Raw genomic sequence first — 6,016 nt, forward strand, 5'->3', positions numbered from 1 at the left:
GCTAGCTTCTCAGTGAAATTCTACTTGGTAAAAACCATTACATTCCTGAAACCAGGGGAGGCGCGGAGAGTAACATTACACTCAGACGATTCTGTTGAATATGTCAATCATAATAATTTTGACTATCAGTTATCCAGCATGCTTTTGGAGCTTGGCAGCAAGATTCATAGTCAATCACAGAAAATATCACAGTTGAATACAGCTCTTGGTGTTATAAACCTTTATGTTACCACAGTGAAAACATTAAATAGTACTACCCTATTATAATGCGGTAGTCAGGGTCAGGGTCGTTATAAGGTGAAACACGGGTTATTTGTGTTTCGTCTTATAACAATTATTTACAATGCCCACCAACCAAATTAATATGGTAGTGAATAGTGGAAAAAGGAAGGATACACACAATTTGCAGGTACTCTAATCCACTGTTTATTGGGATGATTATTCCCGGCCCCTGTTAGCCTGGGCCACACCAAAAACTCCCAGCAGCACATTCCCACAGAAGTTCGTCCCATTCCGCTCTGATGTGGGCACCCACTATATGTTTTCATGTCCCTGCCTCGTTCCTGCAGTAACCAAGCAAATAAAGCAGTGTCTAATTCATTATCCTTAGCACAGAACATTTTTTTTTCCTAAAGCAGCCCTCTTTGGAGTCAATTTTATCAAGAAAAACTTTTTTTTTCTTTTAGCCATCCACGCAATGTAGATTATGCAACATTTATATCTTTTGAAACTGTGCTTGAGTTCACCCAATGTTTGCGAGGCACATTGTATTATGGGGGAAATGTGAGCCACGACCTTACCGTGTTATAACTGATCCCACACTATAACAGGTCGCGTTATAACAGGGTAACACTGTGTATATGTGTGTGTATATATATATATATATATATATATATATATATATATATAAACACACACACCTCTCTATCTGTCTATCTATATATCATGTTCTATTAACTTTAATGAAATAATTGAATACATGTCCAAAATATTTTAATTTAAAAAAAGAGTACCCTGTTAAAATCCCATGTTATAAATGAAATCCATTATTTAGAACAATGGGTTTGCCACTGCTCTCAGCCACTAATTAACCTTTTTCCATATTCACTAAAGCCATTAAATATAGTAATGACCTAAACTGCACCAGCAATAGGAAAACCAACTAAACAGCAATTGTAGAATGTTTCCATTGATTAAAAACGAAATGTACAATCCCATGTTGACAGTTTTAAAGCCACTGCAGAGCCATAAACTAAGGCTAGGTTATAAGAACATTGTATAATTGATTAATCAATTTCAATCATGGGGAGATCATTTGACAGTAAATAATTACTATATAACATTATTGCACATCCTGGCTGGTTGCCTTTTGATGTTTGTACATAATCCCCAGGCTTTGGGTTATTCGCTTTCAAAGTGGGTAACTCTCCAATAGCACTTTTTTATTTATTTATTTATTTATTTATTTATTTACTTACTGTACTTTAGAAGATTTATAATGAATGGTGTGTCAACATTGAACATTCTCTGTCCCAAATAGCATCATGAATGATAAAAAGAGGCAGTAATTGGGCCAGTTTACAACGACAGCTTTGTCAGCATCGTTCTTATTCTTAAAATGTGCAACGCAAATATTAAATCACGGCACTGGTTTGTAACAAACTCGAAAATGTTGTTCCACTGAGTCTCATTTTATGGTAATAAAGTGCGTAAGGTTAGGGTTGTCATTTTCACTGAACGTTTGTGTTTTAAAAGTGGGTAGATGCTTTAACGCAAACCGAAATGCTCTGCTGCCAGTTTCCAATATCACAGTTAAGTATAAATGCGAACAAATAGAGGTACAACATATTTTTCTTTTTATCGTTTTAGAGTAGCAGGTAGGGACATTAGACTACTCTTATAACCCTTACTCTTATGAGCTTTACAAAAAGAGCCAGGGGTAAGAATGCAGTCTAACTCTAATTTTAAAGTGGCCATACGAATACATCTCACCAGATTTGATACATACTTACAACCTCGAGTTAAGTTTGATTCAAATGCTTTCCACAAAGAATGACACTTTGTATCAAATATAAACCAATGAACATAAACTGCTTAGTAAGCACCACAATTCCGTGAATGTCGAAAGTAGGAATATGCAGCAAAGTTTTAAATAACATGTTTACACAGATAAACATAAAATAAAAGGAGTAGTGTCTCACTTTCATCATGGCAAATTTGTCAACACCAACCTGTAAGTCTAATGTTTTTATTTTGTTGGGTTGGCTCACAATAACCAAAAGATCGCTCAATCTCTTATCCCCAGCAGCTTTTGACCCTTTTCATGCATGAAAACAACCTCTCATTTGCCAAACTAATACCAACATTTGTATACGGCGAAAATATGTTAGAGAAAGAAATCCATTGATTTTCATGTATAACATTGCCTAATCATTTCTTTCCATATAAATGCATATGCAAGTAATGTAACATTTTAAAACAGTAATTCTAACAGTAAATGTCAACCAGAATGTATCTAATACAGTAGTGTTTATACTGTAATGTTATTATAAAATGATTGAGTACGAACAGCCAATCAGCTTCCAGATCTAGCGGGGCTTCTATTTTGCATAGATGCCCGCTGGAACATTGAAGTGCTCAATTGTGAATTCAATTTTAAATCAATCCGCGCATAAATGACGGCTTTTTCCCTCAACATTCTAATCCACAACTAATCTGATAACATAAATAGCTACTTAAACATGCTATTCTGAAACTGTCTGTAAAATTACACAGTTATTTACAGATAAAAAAATAAAAATTAGCCACATTGGCTCTTATCATGTGTACTATTACCATTTGGTCTATTTGCAGTATAAAGTGGATGGAGTAGTGGTCAGGGCTCTGGACTCTTGACCGGAGGGTCGTGGGTTCAATCCCAGGTGGGGGACACTGCTGCTGTACCCTTGAGCAAGGTACTTTACCTAGATTACTCCAGTAAAACCCCAACTGTATAAATGGGTAATTGTATGTAAAAATAATGTGATATCTTGTAACAATTGTAATTGTAAAAATAATATGATATCTTGTAACAATTGTAAGTTGCCCTGGATAAGGGCGTCTGCTAAGAAATAAAAAATAAAGGGATCAGTTTGAATTTGGCAGGTTCTTCTGATACTCAGGATTAACCAACGTCAAGTCAGTGGGACTTTTTCTAAATTGCTTCAAATCTCAGCAAAAAAAAAAAAAAAAAAAAAATTGTTCTTATTTATTTATTTATTTTTTTACTGTTCTTAACTTTTCACAAAGTGACATTGTCAGTATATGGCGGTCACTGTTTGTTATCTGCACTCAATAGAACCTCTCACCAGCTTCTCCTCCAGCTGCCACTTACTGCAGCACAAAAGCTTAGTCTGCATGTCATTTGAAGGCACTGCATTAACACACCCAACCAATCAATGGATTCAGCACCTCCTCAAGGATGCTGGCTGGATACCATTAACATGGACTGTCAACAGAGAATGACACAAGAGTCACAATGGGGAAACTGATGTCATTTTAATCAAGGTGCAGACAAAAGGCAAACTGCTGTCCTAGAAAGGAATCGAGCAAGGAGACTCGGAGGTTGGTGTGAGACACATCCATCAGGCCTGCAGAAAGGGCAAAGCAAGACAGAGTGGAAAGTAAATGTGGGAATTCTTCAGAGTGACACAAGCCAAAGAGGTTGGTTTCATATAAATTAAAGTACATATTTTTTTCTTGTTGGTGCACCGAGATGAGCTATGTCTATGATTTAGGTTCCATGAACATTTAACAATGTGGACTTACAACAAAAGGACACACAGTGCCCTAGTTTCAAACAGCTCCCAGGAGCCAACAGAACCACATTTGTATTAATCTCTGCCTGCATATGGTAAATTACCTATCCATTTATTAAACCCCACTTCTGTGACTGTAACCATGCTACAGTTGAGTTGAATAAAACATTTGTAATCCATCTCACCTGTGAATAATTACAAATGTCTTAATGTTTGAATGAAAATTAGCAATAACTACCTTATATGTACCTAGATGTATGTGTATATAGGGCATCAACACCACTAAACATATAATTTATTTAGCTAGATATCAGCAACATATTAGTGAGGGAGTGTCACAAAGACGGCCAGAGTGGGTTGCGTCAGACCAGAAAGGAATCCAAACAAAGACAGTGGTTGTGATGAGCTGAGTGCAATGGCTGCACTCAGCGTTTATTAACAAATAAAACGGTTGTAAACAGTACAAAAACAGGACACGGCATTTGCGCCAAAATAAACAGACATACAAAACGGACTAACACTAAACAAACGGTGCACGGAGACAAACAAACACGGTGAGAACAAACACTTTACGTTTACGATTTTACTACTACTTATTCCTCTCTCTCTCTCTCTCTCTCTCTCTCTCACCCGTTCTCCTCTTCCGAACACCCAACCCTGACTGACTAAAAATGTGCCTATTTATACTGTTGTGCTGGGATTCAATTACTAATTAATTATTCACTTGAATCCCAGCACGTGAATTAATTCTGTGCAACCCCGTGCTCACATATTACATTTAACCAGCACGTGAAGTGATTTGTGCTCTCCTCGTGCCTAAATACAAATCTACACTTTAAATATACGTGAAACACAGACCCGTTTATATCCCGTGTACCAATCTATACACCAACATTAACATACGCACGCAACATACATACACAGAACACACAAATGCACACAGGGGCGGACCACTTTGCCACATATACCCCCCCTTGTGCGCAGCACACATGGCCTCAACGGCCACCTCCCCCCTTAAAAATCCAGCAGTCCAGGACAAAGTCTCGGGCTGGGAAGGGAGGCTCCAGTGGGCCCATGGCTGGCCATGCTGTCAGCACCCCTGCCGGTAGTGGCACGGCTGACAGCCTGTTGGTCCTGTCCTGCAGCGAAAAAGCTGCGGGGGCAGGTGGTCCCCCGACCTCCCCCTTCTTCGTAGCCGGCAGCTCCCTCCTGTGGGGCTCCGGCCACAAGAACTCCTGCAGCGAAACTGCTGCTGGGGAAAGTGGTCTCCAGACCTCGTCCCCCTTCGTGGCCGGCAGCTCCCCTTTCTGGGGCTCCGGCCACCGTACTCCCTGCGGAGGTACAGGCAGCAGAGGCAGCTCCTGCTCCTCTGCTCCGGGCGGTGGCGGAGGCAGAGGCAGCTCCAGCTCCTCTGCTCCTGGCGGTGGTGGAGGCAGAGGCAGCTCCAGCTCCTCTGCTCCTTGCGGTGGTGGTGGCGGAGGCAGAGGCAGCTCCTTCTCCTCTGCTCCTTGCGGTGGTGGTGGCGGAGGCAGATGCAGCTCCTGCTCCTCTGCTCCTTGCGGTGGTGGTGGCGGAGGCAGAGGCAGCTCCTGCTCCTCTGCTCCTTGCGGTGGTGGTGGCGGAGGCAGAGGCAGCTCCTGCTCCTCTGCTCCTGGAGGTGGTGGAGGCAGAGGCAGCTCCAGCTCCTCTGCTCCTGGCGGTGGTGGAGGCAGAGGCAGCTCCAGCTCCTCTGCTCCTGGCGGTGGTGGAGGCAGAGGCAGCTCCAGCTCCTCTGCTCCTGGAGGTGGTGGAGGCAGAGGCAGCTCCTGCTCCTCTGCTCCTGGAGGTGGTGGAGGCAGAGGCAGCTCCTGCTCCTCTGCTCCTGGAGGTGGTGGAGGCAGAGGCAGCTCCAGCTCCTCTGCTCCTGGCGGTGCTGGCTCCCTCTGCTGTGGCGGCTGGGCATGTGCGCACCGTGCTGCCTTCAGCAGCATAGCGAGAGGCTGCTGGGGGACACCAGCATCCTGCCCTTCTCCCCCCCAAAAATTTTCAGGGGGTTGAGCCTGTAACCCCTCCCCTTCCGGCTCTTGGGGCTGAACCAGCAGGCATTTTCCCTCTGCTGGTGGCTTGGGTCCCAGAGCTGTGGAAGCCCCGACTTGCCTCCCTTTGGGCTGTGGACGCACCGACTCCTCCCTTTTGGGCTGTGGACGCACCGACTCCTCCCTTTTGGGCTGTGGACGCAC

This window comes from Acipenser ruthenus, chromosome 8, assembly GCF_902713425.1.
Source record: "Acipenser ruthenus chromosome 8, fAciRut3.2 maternal haplotype, whole genome shotgun sequence".
NCBI lineage: Eukaryota > Metazoa > Chordata > Actinopteri > Acipenseriformes > Acipenseridae > Acipenser > Acipenser ruthenus.